At 34.2% G+C, this 14,256-nt stretch overlaps 1 protein-coding gene across 2 annotated transcripts in view; it reads left to right on the top strand.

The window, feature by feature from the left end:
* Nucleotides 1–14,256, top strand: part of CENPP (centromere protein P) — a 164,143-nt gene that overhangs the window by 84,217 nt on the left and 65,670 nt on the right. The gene's annotated exons all lie outside the window — the stretch shown is intronic.

The following is a 14,256-nucleotide window of genomic DNA, read 5'->3' as shown; positions in this document are numbered from 1 at the left end:
TTGAAGTTGTGAGCTTAAAGTCTTTGAGAATTTGCCCTGTTATATTGTTTGTACTGACATGCATATCACAATATTTAGAAACTGGATTATTCTTTGTTTACCTTTGTAGGCTGCCTGTTTATGTACACTTCAGAAATGTATGACTACTTGAGTTTAGCTAAAGCAAGTTTCATAGTCAATGTAACATTTTGTGTCTTTACAGTGCATTGTATCTATCCAATTCCATGTGCATCTGACTTCATCTGTTTCTTTAATTAGCTCCTTTCTGTGTTAAGAGTCTGGTCTTGCTGTGGAAAAATAGCCTGGAATTTTTTTTTTTAATATACATGTAAAGTGGTGCTGTTTGCAAAATGATGGTTTAAGTTGCATATTAGTTATTTTGTCTACTGTTACCTTCTTAAGAAAGAAAAAGACACTCTGCCAAAAATTAAAACTCTTGTGCTATCATATCAAACAAGATAAGGCTTGTGTTACCTGCTGCATTGTTTTTGCATGTGTTCCAGTTCCAGTAGCATAGATGAATGATGATAATGATTCTCCCTATCACTTTTCCCAAGGAATGAAATTACAGTTTCAAAAGCAATCACATTCCCACATAAAAATCTGAAGGATGGTCTTAAACTTTTTTTAAATCTCAAATTGCATATATCTGCATTCTCTTGACTGCATTTAGAAACTGAAGCTTCCTAAGCAAGCACTCCCCAGTGTTTTGAATAGCCTGGTTTGGATGCATTTACTTGAGCAAATTTGTATTAAACTGCTGTTTAAAAAAAACCTCCAACACTTTCTTGGCTCTTTAATAGAAGAGAGCAGGGCCTGAGGGTTGTGATATAAATGTACTGGTTTCTTCTTTTTCACTTCTCCTTTCAATAGTAAAGTGCTGAATCAGCAATTTCAGCTGATCCTAGTTTTGCAGCAATGTTCCCAGTTCCTGATGTTTAGTAACATCTCAGTTTTGGATCAGTACTTTTTTTTTATTATTGTTTTCTATTTTTAGTTGATTCTCATGGTAGGAACACATTCCTATGTATATAAAGTTTGTCATAGCCATACTACAAAGCCACTTACATAGCCAAGCTGACATGTAGAGTGGTAGTATCTGGAAAAAATGTCACCATCTTATCCTATAATGGATTACCCATATATTTTGTATAATGTATAGTATCAATATGGTAGAAATAAATATTGCTTATATTGACATGCTGTTCTTGTAATGAAATTGTTTAATATCTCAAGACATGGGTTTAGTATTTTGATTGTGAATATAATTGCATTCTAAAATAAAATACCCAGAAGTCACCTTTTCAGGTCTCTTGACTACCAGATTCGAAACTTTAGTTGTTAGCTGTTGATAGCAATACTAAAAACTAAAATAGGCCAGTGGTTCTCAATCTAGTTCATGAGCCTGTTCTTTTAAACACTTGCAGCTTATTTCCAATTTACTAAAAACTAACTACTATTGCAAAATTCCTCTCCAGGATCACTGTTTCCAGTATACTTTAATTTTTGGATCCAAAGTCATTACATGAGCCAGCACAGTAGGGCAACTGTGGAGTTCTGAACGGAACTTGGAGTGTGCAAACGAATGAATTGATGCTAGGTACTTGGGTCAATGTTCCTCTCACTTTTTAGGGTAAGACTACGGTGTACTTATGTAGAATGTGTACCAGCTATTCAAAGGCTGTAGCTGCAGCCTTTTGAGGTAGGATCAAATGCTGCTCTCTTGGCTATGTTTTAAAGAAATTGATTTGAGGTGATGTGGTTGAAGATGCTATTAAAAGAAGAAATGATGATACCTTATTGCTTCTGCTGTTTCATTAATGGTGAGATTTTGTTTTTAAATAGCCTGATAGAAAAATGTGTCTGTCACAATTGTTTAATCCGTGATGTTGGGGGCTTAATGAAGAGAGGTACTCTTAAATAGAAAGTAGTCTGAGGGTATTTTCCTTGCAAGCAGATGTGTGTATATTTTCCTACAAAATATCAAATGTTTAAATAACTAAAAGATTACATGAGGTCAAACTGTTTGCTCTGACCGTTTCAGTGACTTCTATTTCCACCAATGAAAGAATTGGTTGAAAATTAGAATTCTATTTTGCCTGAAAATACATACATAACTTTTATGACTAGCGGAGGTTAATTTCCAAGACAAAGGATAGGAGTATATCCAGCATGTTGTGGTTCAGAATACTGTCTTTCACTATGGTGAAATATGCAAATGAAAAAAATTTTGGATGGTGTTTTATATTTAACATTATCACATCAGTGATATAAAATGCTATCTTGATTTCTTTATTGAAAATGACTATATTTGTATTACTTTGTATGTCTGAGCAAGCAAGCATATGCTGCCATATGTGGCTAATGCTTACATTGCAGTCTTTTTCTTAAGCTGATCTTGCATACGTTTGTTATTGTAAGGCAAACTAAGTACTTTTTCATTTTCTAGCACTGTTTATAAATGTGGTTTACATAAAGTGATGAATCTAACATCAACTGCACAAATCTGTCTTGGAGACAGTCCATCACATTTTAATAACATGACATATTCCTTTCATGCTCACAACTACTCCGTGTGGAGTGCAGTTGCATATTTTGGTTTTAGCTAAGTTTTGGCTCTTACCAAGTTGAACTACACCATTTAAGCTAGCTGAGTATGGAAAAACTGTTCTTCAGCTTCTGTAGTTCATCTTGAGTCTTCAGTATTTATATGTAAATATATAAAATAATCATTAATATTTATTATCATGCATGAATTAACTTTCACTTGTTAATACATGCATACTTTTTTGCATATTTTTGGCAGCTGACTTAGAATCTGCAACAAAATATACTGTTTCGTTTCACAAAGTCTTTCGTCCCTGGTATTTATTAGCAACATATCAATATCGAAAGCCAATTCATAGCTTGCTGTATTAAGAGATCACATACAAAAAGAGCTATAAAGTCAAGTGTGCGTGTACATGTGATTGTCAGTCTTGTCGTGTGTTTTATGCATGCAAGAATATGGTGGTCTGGAATGACTGGAGAGGCAAAATAGTAACCTGAAGAGACAGATCTTATTTTTTCACCCTTGCAGATAGTTTCTGTTGCCTTAGGAGAGTAAGTTAACTTTGTTCTACCTTAGGCTATAGATTAATACAAATTTCTCTGTGTGGGAATGCCAATTTAAAAAGTCCCCAGCTGGCTTATTCCCACCTTGATGCTCATCTCCTTGGTCCTGTAGCAAGGTTTGTACACTTAACTGGATCAGGAAACTGCTCTGCCTGAAAAATAACCTGCTTGATGAATGAAAGTCTTGAAATAGTTTTGGTTTCTGTACATGTCAATTGTTAGTCTTGCTTTTGATGCTACTTACAAGTTTGGATAATGCTACATGGCATTTTTATGGAATATGGGTATTTATCTGCCTTACAGACATTGGAAACACCAGACATTCTTTCATGGAAAATCAAACAGTAGTTAAAATGAAAAGCTCTGCAGCCAGTGCCAAACTACTGAATCACTCCGATAATAAGTTCTAAAGGAAAATTTTCTGTTTCAGAATACAAGCTGGACTGAGCACAACATTTCTTCATAGAGCATCAAGTGTTTACTCTGCCAAAGTTTAACAGTTAAAAAAAAAAAAAAATCTGATCACTTGCAAATGCTGATTTTTTTCCCATTTTTCCCTTAATTTTAACAAGCAGTATGAATAATATGGAAGTGTAAATGAGTAAGTTTTCTTATATTCAACCTTTTGCTAGATTCATATTGTTCAGAACATAAAAGCAGCATTTAAAGTGGTAGCTGTCATCAATTTCCATTGAGTTGGTAGTTTTAAGAAAAAAGAAACATGGCCATCCAGCCACTTGTATTCCAGAAAAAATGAAAGAAATTGTTCACAGTATGTTAGACTGCAAAGCAAATTTAATTTAATTTGGTATTATGTTTTTTCCTAACTTTACTATCAACAAAAAGTAATATATATTACATTAGAAATTCGGAGATCCAAAAGAAGATTACTTTGACTCAGTTTGTGATAGACTGTTAGAAATGGAAGCAGTAAATATCCCATTTATAACATAGTAATTGACTACAGTTTGCACTTCTATGTCTAATGAAGAACATGGGCCCGTAAACGTTCCCATGTACTTTGAGCATATACTGTTTTGTAGATGGAAAAAGTAACAATATTTCTAGGAAGATCTCCAAACTAAATTTGTTTGCAAGTTTTGAAACAGACAATTTGTTGCTTCGGAATAGTCAAAATGAAAGCTTTCAGAAACATTACTAATAAAAAGGATATTATCTCAGTAAAGAAGTGATTTCTCTACCATATTAATTAACCTAGCCTGTGTTCTCAGATGTGTGTTTTGTCCCTGGGAATTTTGTAGGAGGGTCTCATTTGTGTCTCATTGACACAATAGCGGTAACTCTGTCATGCAAGGTTGAGTCTAACACTAAATACATTGGGACACTTCTGAAAAAGTCTGCTTTAATTGTAGTTAACCACTGCTGTTATGGCTTTAATATTATTTTCTCATAATTATGCTATTATGAAATCATAAGTACTACGTAATCTATATTAAAGAGGGCTTTAAACTAAAGTTTCCAGGGGAGGGGAACCTCAGTCCATCCCACTCCTACCAGTTTGACACCAGCGCCAGCCACAGATGCCTAGAGCCTTGAGAAAGATCACAGGTCAGCAGGAGAGCACCTGAAAAGCAGCACAAAGGAATTCCAGCCACTCCAGCCAGTTAAGTCAGCTTCATTGGCAGCCCAACTTAAATGCCTCTATGTAAATGCACGTAGCATGGGGAATAAACAAGAGGCATTGGAGACGTGCACACCTTGAGGTTCTGCAGCTGTTTGAGCTAGTTGTGCTTACGTATTAAAAAATAAAACTTGTGTGTATAAAGTAAGAAACACGTTCTTGGCATTATTCTCTCTGTGGGCATGTAGTATTCAAAAAGGTGAATTTGCTACAACCTTGAACAAACATGGTTACTTTGATTTAGGCAGCAAAGGCCTATGGCTGGTTGAATCTGCGTGTGAGCTCAGTCCCACTTGCCATTGCACATGCAGTGATGTGGCATGGTAGATGTTGTAGCAGAGTTGACAAAAAAATGAGAGAAATTGGAAGACAAAAACTTCTAAACTAAGCTAAAAGACCACGTAGACACTAGCAGAGAAGTTAGAATTGGCTGACAGATATCCTAATATACTATTTTCAGAGGTATTTGTTTGGAAATACGGGAATGTATTAGTTAAGATGTTTGGTTCCCTGCATGGTTTTGCACTGCTTTTTATCATAGATACAAATTCACTAGATGATAGAAGTTACTTTTACCACTCAGTGGAAATACTTATGTAAACGAAAGAAATCATATGTCATCATTGCATATTAACTTGCGGTATGGAAAATGAGATCTTTTTTGTAGAACAATTTGTAAAGCAGAGGCTATTATTTTTTTTTTCTTGAATGCTTATATTCCACAAAGGGTAATTTCATTTGACTTGCCCGCAGCAGTACGAAGTAGCTTTGACTTTAGGAAGTAAGCTTACTTACCAATGTATAACTTTTATTTTGTTAAACAAGCAAACTACATCTTTAGTAATTTGTCAGCATATGATTCATACTGCGACTATACTTTTGTTTCATGTTTATTATAATTTCTATATGCTTTACACTTAATGTAAAAGACGCATGTCTCCTCACATAAAACCATGGGCTGTTCTTTGCTCAGAAGATTGGAAAGAAATTTAATTCAACTAAAATGGAGAATTAATCAATATTTTTTTCATTTAAGGTTTTATCAGAGGCTATCAAAATAGCCTTCAAAATAAATACAGAATATAGATAATACCAATCTATTTGAACCTGTATGTCATCAAGAAAGAAAGAAAATAATTATTTTGCTTTTTCCAATGCAAAAACTAGGTTAACACAAAAGAAATGTGTGGGTGGCAGGTTCAGACCAAAAGGAAATACTTCATGAAACATAGTTCAGCTGTGGAAATGTGCAAGAAAGTGTAGTAGATTTTAATGTTTTATATAGACCCAAAAAGTAATTGGTCTAATTGAAAGAGGAAAAGTCTTGCTTCCTGAGCTCTTTGTTATGAGAGCCAAACTGTGCTGGAAAAAAGTGGAAAAAGAGTTTTCCCCGGAAGACTGGTAGTGACTAAGCTTTACTGAAGAAGTTCAGAACCATCTTGCATTAGAAGAAAGCAAGCCATATATATTTATAAAGAATAGTCATTTTAAAGGGGACATGAACCATGAAATATTCACGAGGGCAGTTGTTCCCTAACTATGAAGGTTTTTAAGGAACAGAATGTATGAGGCCAGAGGATAAAATGTAATGGCATAGCCAACTTTCAGGATTTTGGAGAAATTGCTGTGAAAAAAAAATGAAGTCAATTTTAATTCTTTTTCCTAATTTTAATCCTTTAAAAATACCATTACATAATTCACTTAGAAGATTCTTGTCTTGGTTGATAGTGTTGTTGAATATCTAATATTTCCACAGCTGTGTTCAGTATTACTCCTTTGAGAAAAATATCTGTCTTGTGGAAAAAATAAGTCAGCTTGTATATATTTTCCCTAGGAATTGCTGTCATATGAAAAGTTCCCACAGAAAAACATAGATTTATTTTAGTAATACTGCATGCAAAACCTACATGTTTCTGTATATATACTCATAATGCTGCACACTTGGAATGAAAGTTCTTTTCCCTGAATTAACAGAACTGCTTCAAAGTACTTTGTAGAAAAAAGTACATTATTAGCTGGTCTTATTAACTCAGTTTATCAAAGCTATTTTAATATAAATAACAGCCTAAATTGGAAGCTATGAATTATGCCAAAGTTTGCACTCAATAACTGTGTGGGGATCTGTATCCTGTACAAAGAAGTAAACACAAAAGAAAAGGAAATTCTACCAAACTACAGTAATCATTTACTCAGTGGCTGTAGGAAATTCCTTACATAACAGACTGTTAAAGAAGAAATTATAAGGTAAATGTTTTTTAAGATGAACATTTTAAATAATGCAACTGTTAATGCTTTAATTTACTTTAATTCTCAAATCCTTGAAAAAAAAAATCCATTTAATGAATGGAGTCAGGATGGCTCAAGCAGAATGGAAGAATATTGTTTTGGGGAGTTCACTCAACTCTTGAGTATTTGTTCACTTGTAGAGACTACAGAGAATGTTTGTGTCCATTACGGCTGGAAAACTCATAGGACTGGATTTGAAGCACTAGGCAAGAACATCACTGGCTTTTATGGGAAAAGTGAATAGCTGAGCCTTTGTAACTCCCAAACACCAGGTAATTTTTGAGCCCAGCATAACAGTTATTGGACCTTATGATAAATAAGCAATGTTCAGGCATTTCCCCCAGCTGCCTTGCTCCTAATACCCAGCATAGTTTTGCATATTTTTATCCTCCTATAGAAAAGAAATTAATGTTTATAAGGGAAGTTGCAATCTGGGGAAGAGAGATCTTTCCTTTTTCTTGAGATTAATATGGTCTTCCAATGAGTTGTAGTACCCAGCATTCCCCCAAGCTGAAAAAATTACAACTTCTTTGAAGTCAGTGCCCCAAGTAAACCTCGTTATCCATAGAACTAGAACTCCAGATGAAAATGTGCAAACAAGTAAAAATGACTACTTCTAGTCACTATGACAGGGATTCCCAGGTATATGCATCAATGAAAGACAGACCTGTATGAAATACAGATCAAACTTTACTTCTAGTTTTAGTGAGCAACTGAAAGAATGATTCCTGTAAGCTGCATGGGTTCATATAATAGTACTCAGCTACTGGGCAATGACAAGATGTAAAGTTGTCATCAGCTCTCCAGCCCACCTCACTGTTCAAATGAGATTCCCCTTTGTTTGTGTCTTGTGGTATCCTGGGAAACTCGATTAATTGCTGAGAATTTTTAATAAACATGACTGCACAGAAGAGGCAGTTATGTATCACTCCAAGAAACTTCATAGCAATGACCAGATTGTGTATTGGGAAACTTACTGTGTTCACAGGCTGATAAAGTCAGTAAGTACTTAATGGAAATGTGCAAAATTATGTTCAGCAGCAATTAGGCAGGGCTATGTTGAAAGTACGTAAGAGCATAAGAACAGCTGTGCTGGATCAGATCAGAGCCCATCTACTCCAGTCCCCTGTCTTTGACAGTGACCAAAAATAGTTCCACAGAGAAAGGGTATTGCTGTTTATGGTGTTCCTTTGCTTTTAGTTTCCTTGAAGCAAAATAAACTCTGTGTTTTTAAGACAGCTGTTTAATTTAGTTTTAAGATTCACCCTGAGATCGTTTGGCTTTTTTTATGCTATCCCATTTAAGACTGATCAAACGTTATCCAGTTTAGATAAGGACATTTATTGTGTGAAAAAGCTGATACCATAATGCTAGCAAATTTGTTGGTTTAGTTTTGCTTTACTAACTGGAGTATTTCAGTATCATAAAATGGATGATAATTTATCAATAATTGTTTTATGGTGTGATCAAAAATGTTTTATGCAGTACTCAACTATGTAAGTTCTTTCAGGGACACACAATGGTGTATGAATGTTTTCTGAAAGGTAATTTAATGACAAAGTAACTGTTGCAACTTGTTCATCTTGCATCATATATAATGTAAGATGTTTATGAAAAGTTCTGTTTGATATTCTCTATTCACTTCTTAAACTGAAAAGCAAAAAACAGTGCTAAGTCTTTATGGGTCTATCCTGATGGAATTTTAATGTGGAACAGGGTGTCTGTTAGCAAGGAACTTTACATGTGTAATGAAACTTTGTAACTTGGATATTGGGAACATTAAATTAATGTATTTCTATTGAATTTCATCATAGAAGTTATAACAAAATCGTTAAAATTATGCTTGCTAGTATTTGAGTATAGCTCTTAATGCCTGAATCATTATAAAACTTTTGAGTAATATGTTTATTAGGAAAATAAAAAACTGAATTAATTTTGATCATATGATCATTTCTTAATGTGGAAAAGGAGATCTGTTTAATACATTTTAGTTTTGTAAGTAATGTTTTCACTTCTTTTAGATGGAAAAAGTGTTCCAACATTTTTCCGCAATATTTTGGGCCTTGCAACTGTACAAAAGTTGTTGACATCATTAAGTCAGAGCTCTTATTTCACTTGTCCACTGTTTTTTCCCCATTTAAGATGATTTTCAGTGTGCCAAGAGAAGTAAAATTAAAGCCTTTCCCCTTGAAATAGAGAGTTTGGGATTTAATGGTAACTAGCTATAATAGAAGGGTAATGTTACTAAATAAGCAATAGCAGCAGGGATCTCTCTCTTTTGTTCATTAGAAAAGAGGAAAGTATGTCTACGGAATAAGTCAAACATATTATTATGAACTAGTCTTTTTGGATGGATGTTTATACCTTTTTCACTTTTCAAGACAGTAAGACTGTTATGCAGGGTTTCCTCCAAATGAGTGTAGGTTACATGCTTGACTGCTGTTTCTAGTCCACTAAATCTTTAAATGCTTCCTGCATGCAAAACCAGCTTTAAAAGTAAGTCCCATGAGAGTTTCAACTAGTTAACATTTTTATTACTATACAACAGAAATTATAAACTACTTTGCTCCTGTGATATAACTGTTTATTAAAGTAGTGACTTGAGAGAGATGTTAAAAGTTCATTGATTTCTTTCAGTAAAAGAGTAACCAAATTGTTGGTAGAGAAATGATAAAATCATGCTTCCCAATTCTGATTTTTTTTCTTATTGAATGCTAAGGGGTTTTTGCAGTAAGTGTAAGCATGATGCTTGTTTCAGAATCAAAATTCAGAAATTGTATCAACCACTCTATCATGTTATGTAAAAGAGAATTCATTGGGTGAAATTCACTTTGTTGTCTTGGCTCACTAGGAAGCTAGTGGTCATGCCTCAAACTCCTTTTTGGGGCAAAGTTGAGTGATTTGTAGCTTTGGCGTGAGGGGATCTCTTTATTCTTTATTAAATTGAAATGGAAAATGGAGAAGGGTGTGTACTGTGAGCTCTACATTTTTGGCGTCTCAGAGGTTCTAAGAGCCTCAACATGTGGGAATTAATCTCACAATCTCACTTTGGGAGGTATTTGATGCCTTTATTTTTCTGAGGGGTTTTTTTAAAAGAAAGATCTTTTACCATATCTTAGAGGAAACATTGCCTCTAATCATTGCTTCAAATTCAGAAAGCTACCCGAGCTCCCATGGTAACAACCTTGTTTTTTTGGACACCTTTGCGGTTTTTATTTTACCGGAAGTGTACGTCCCTGTGCACAAAGCAATGGTTCAGGGAGATCCTTAAAGTTCTGTCATCATTTAACCAGTAGAAAGGTCCTACTCAATAAAAATGTCAGCATCAATACCTTTTCTATTAATATGGTGATAACCACAGGATGTCTTCTCTTATGTTTGAATTTATAATGGGACCTACCTGAAGGATTTAGTGGATCTTGTCCAAATTCTTATGGATGATGCATGAGCCAACAATGCAAATCAGAACTTAGAAATATAACAGACAGACAGCCTAAAGCCCCAAAATTCCTCTCATGCCACAAAGCATTGTCGTTCTGGAATTGCTACGGCTATTGAATCCTAGCCTTTGCTATTCTGGATTTCTTACTTTAAAATATCTTGCCCTCTCATAGTTTCAACATTTACGTTCCATCCTTGTATTCAGATATATTTACGTTACATTTGTTTCTGGCTGGGTAACTTAAAAATTTTATGCAGGTTTTTGCCCTACTCTAAGTAGTTTCCTCTCTGAAATGGTTAAGAAAAATCTGATGGGACAGTCTTAGCAACTTACAGCTTGTTCTCCCTTGAATTCATCTGTGAATGCAAATTGCAGCTACATCTGCATGTGGAGAACAGGAGAAATGAGAGTACTTCTGTGCATCTACCCAAATCCGATTGCTTGTCAAAATTGTTACTTGATTGGCTTCAAAGCTTTCCTTCTCAAACCAAATTCTCATCAGGGACTTTCCAGTTTGCATACAGTGACTTTTTGCAGGCAGTCATTATTCCACCTATCGAGCAATAATGTGAAGGCTCTCCCAGTATGTCTCAACTGAGCTTCTTGTCAGACTAAAAGATCAAGTGGTGCCTACTTCTGTAAGACTTAGGAAATTTTCAAAGCACGAGTATGACCAAGGTTCAAGAAAGTTATTTCAATTCCATAAGAATACCCAATGGCTATTACAGGGTTTGGTCCATAATATTTTATAAGACTTCTGAGTCTGATAATACTTTAGCAGAACTATATTCCATTCTCAATCTAATTGCCTTCTTGAAGTATATTAATTTCCAGTGTAAGTCTGCAAAAATTAATTATTTACTCAAATATATTTTAGAGAATAAACAGTTACTGTAGGGGTTTTGTGTTGAGCTGTCCTTGCATATTTTTGTCCTACTGCTGGCCAAAGATTCTGAATTTGTTCCCATATTTGTCCTAACCAAGAATGGTCAGGTCACTTTTCTATATCTTATTGTCACAAGCTGTAAAATGGTGATAATCCCATTTACTTTGTTTATAAAATCTTTTGAGGCTCACTGTTAAAAAGTAGTGGGATTTTTTACAATAAAGCCCATCTCACTTCCAATGTAGTTGGTAATTTTGAAGAGTGAACAGACTTAAACTGCTTACGTTTGACATATGGAAATGTTATCCAAGTTTAATTGCCCATGTATTTCTTAAGTGCGTAAGCATCCATTTGTTGCATACCCTCCATCCCTTGGCTTCTTTCTCCTTCTTGGTCTTCTGCCTTTGCTACTGTTGTGTTCTGATTCCAGAACGGTTTTCCTTCAGTCTCTCTGTTTCATTACTGTAGCATTATACTTGCACCATAACTTTACTTCAGGTCGCATTATGTTATTGAGTGTTTCTTGTAGGAACAGCTTATCACAGCATACTTTTAGGCAAGCTTGATAATCATTGTATTAAATGACCAAAGGAAAAATCTTAGACAAACAACTTGCATAACATTCACTTTTATGATATCTTAAAAGTGAAAAAGCACATATTGGAGGAAAAAAGTATGTTAGTGGCCACAATAAATCTTTAATCATCTATATTTTAGCAGTGTTATGCCATGCAAATGCAGTGGAGATTTTCTAGTGCCTTGTAAGTATGAATGTTTTGATAAGAAAAGTATTCCATTTGAATGAAAATAATTGCAACGATACATGGTGTTTTGCTTAAATTTATTATAAGAATGCATAAAATGGTGTAATACAGCAGCTTGTTTATCTGGAAATCTCTCCTCGGGTCAATCTGTGTATTCAAAATGCTTAGTAAAGCTTCTGAAAGCACTGCTCAGCAGTGTTGCAAAGACTGAAGTTATTTAGCAACAGACTAAAAGTATTCATTTTAATAATTTAGGTTTTTTTAGTGTCTCAAAACAGTGGTTTGGGAACTTAATGGTGTTTGACAAAGAAATATTAGACAAAGTGTCAGCCAAACTCAAAAGGAAGGAAGGAATCAAATGTTGGAAGTGCACAAGCAGTGAAATCAAATAACCCAAAACAGAACATTGTATGAAAAACTCAGCCTGTTGATTTCACCTTTCTTTACCAAACTTAGCAAATCACTAAGGTGTGACTTCTGACTGTACTTTACCAAACAAAATATCCAAAGCAATCTTTTTACAGAAATCCACATATCTTAGGATTGTTTCTTACAAGAAACGCATTATATTTTGACTCACTGCAGATGAAGTACCATTGTGCCTTGCAGGTAATAGTTTATTTGAGTAAGAGAGAACTTTGAGATAGAACAATGTGATTTTGTTTTTATCATGATTGTATAGCTTCAGAGGAAACAAAACTCAGGTGTTCATGTATGCTGTCTATAATATGCTAAAAAAAATGTTGGGAGATCCTTCATGGTTAAGTGTTGTGTGAACAGTATGCTGATGCTGATTATATGACATGTCTGTTGGCAGCAGATTGGGATGTGTGGGAAATGCACAGTGAAACCTTCACTTCCAGAGTGAGGGCAATAAAATTACAGTTCAGTAGTTAATATCTTAGAAGGTTTTATGATGTGCAGTTGCTTACAGCTTCTATATGCCTTTAAAAAAGTCACTCCCTGTATTAAGCCATTTCATTCTTTGTTCTGATCCATTCTGAAGAAGAAATTATTAGACAGCATACCTATAGTACTGAAGAAAACAGAGTACTTTTTTTTTTTTTTTTTTTTTTTTATGCCTCACAGAATAGCCCAGGAGAAAGTGGAAAGTATTTGCATGAGGAATAATGACTTGCCAGTGATCTGAAATAATTTCCTACCACCAGCCTACTCTTTTAAGAAAGGATTGTAGAATTCAATAAATACGAAAGATGTTAGAATTACTTTCAATTTTTATTGAAATTGTTCTTTAAAATAAAAATATTAACTACTTTTTATCAAATTTTTGGCCACTTTAGAGAAAGAATATGATATTAAAATCTGGAATGGAATATTAAAAATGCTTATTTTCCTTGAACTTAGACATTAAAAAAATCTTCAAGAGACTGAACTCCTTTCTAGGGAAAGAGATGTATTTGTAAACACTTACTATTGTATACCTAGGCAGACATTCATATCAAATATATTACTGAAACTGCTTTATCAACATTGTCTCTGAAGTGATGATTTATGACTATCTAGAAGCTTTCAAATAACCACTGAGTATTTTAAAGTTTTGAGAAAGTCTGATTAGTCCCCTAAATGGGCAACATGATCCTGATCCTATACAGTGCAAAAAGCTAGCAAGCTAACTATTGTACAAATGAATGGGACCTACCAGTCTCTGAGTTTAAAAAAAAAAAAAAGTTCAAATACACTTTGTTCAAAAAAAAAAAAAAAGTATCCACATAGAAATTAATTGCTCATTCCTCTAACTCATCAGATTCTGTGTTTGAATATGGGAAGTTTTCAGGGTCATCTAAAACAAATAACTTTTTTTTTCTTGACATTTCAGTTGGAAGAGAATTTATCACTGCAAAAGGTTTGGTAGAAAATCCAGTACCACATATGTTTTAAGAAATCTGATTCTTGCGCTACTAGAATGTTCATAGCTCAAAGACTTTTATTTGTTTAATTTTTAAAGCTCATGGTACCATTTAAAATGTTTTAAATTCAGTTAATCAAATAAGATAGGACCAAGTGGAGAGTCTAGTTATATTCTTCTTTCCTAAAATCTGATTTTGCAGAGGGTGTATCTGGGGGCATAGTTTGATCTATTGTGTTTAAGTAGAATTTCTGT

This window comes from Platalea leucorodia, assembly GCF_965183815.1.
Source record: "Platalea leucorodia genome assembly, chromosome: 9".
Lineage (NCBI taxonomy): Eukaryota > Metazoa > Chordata > Aves > Pelecaniformes > Threskiornithidae > Platalea > Platalea leucorodia.
Note: the sequence above shows the minus strand (reverse complement) of the source record. Positions and strands in the feature narration are given on the sequence as shown.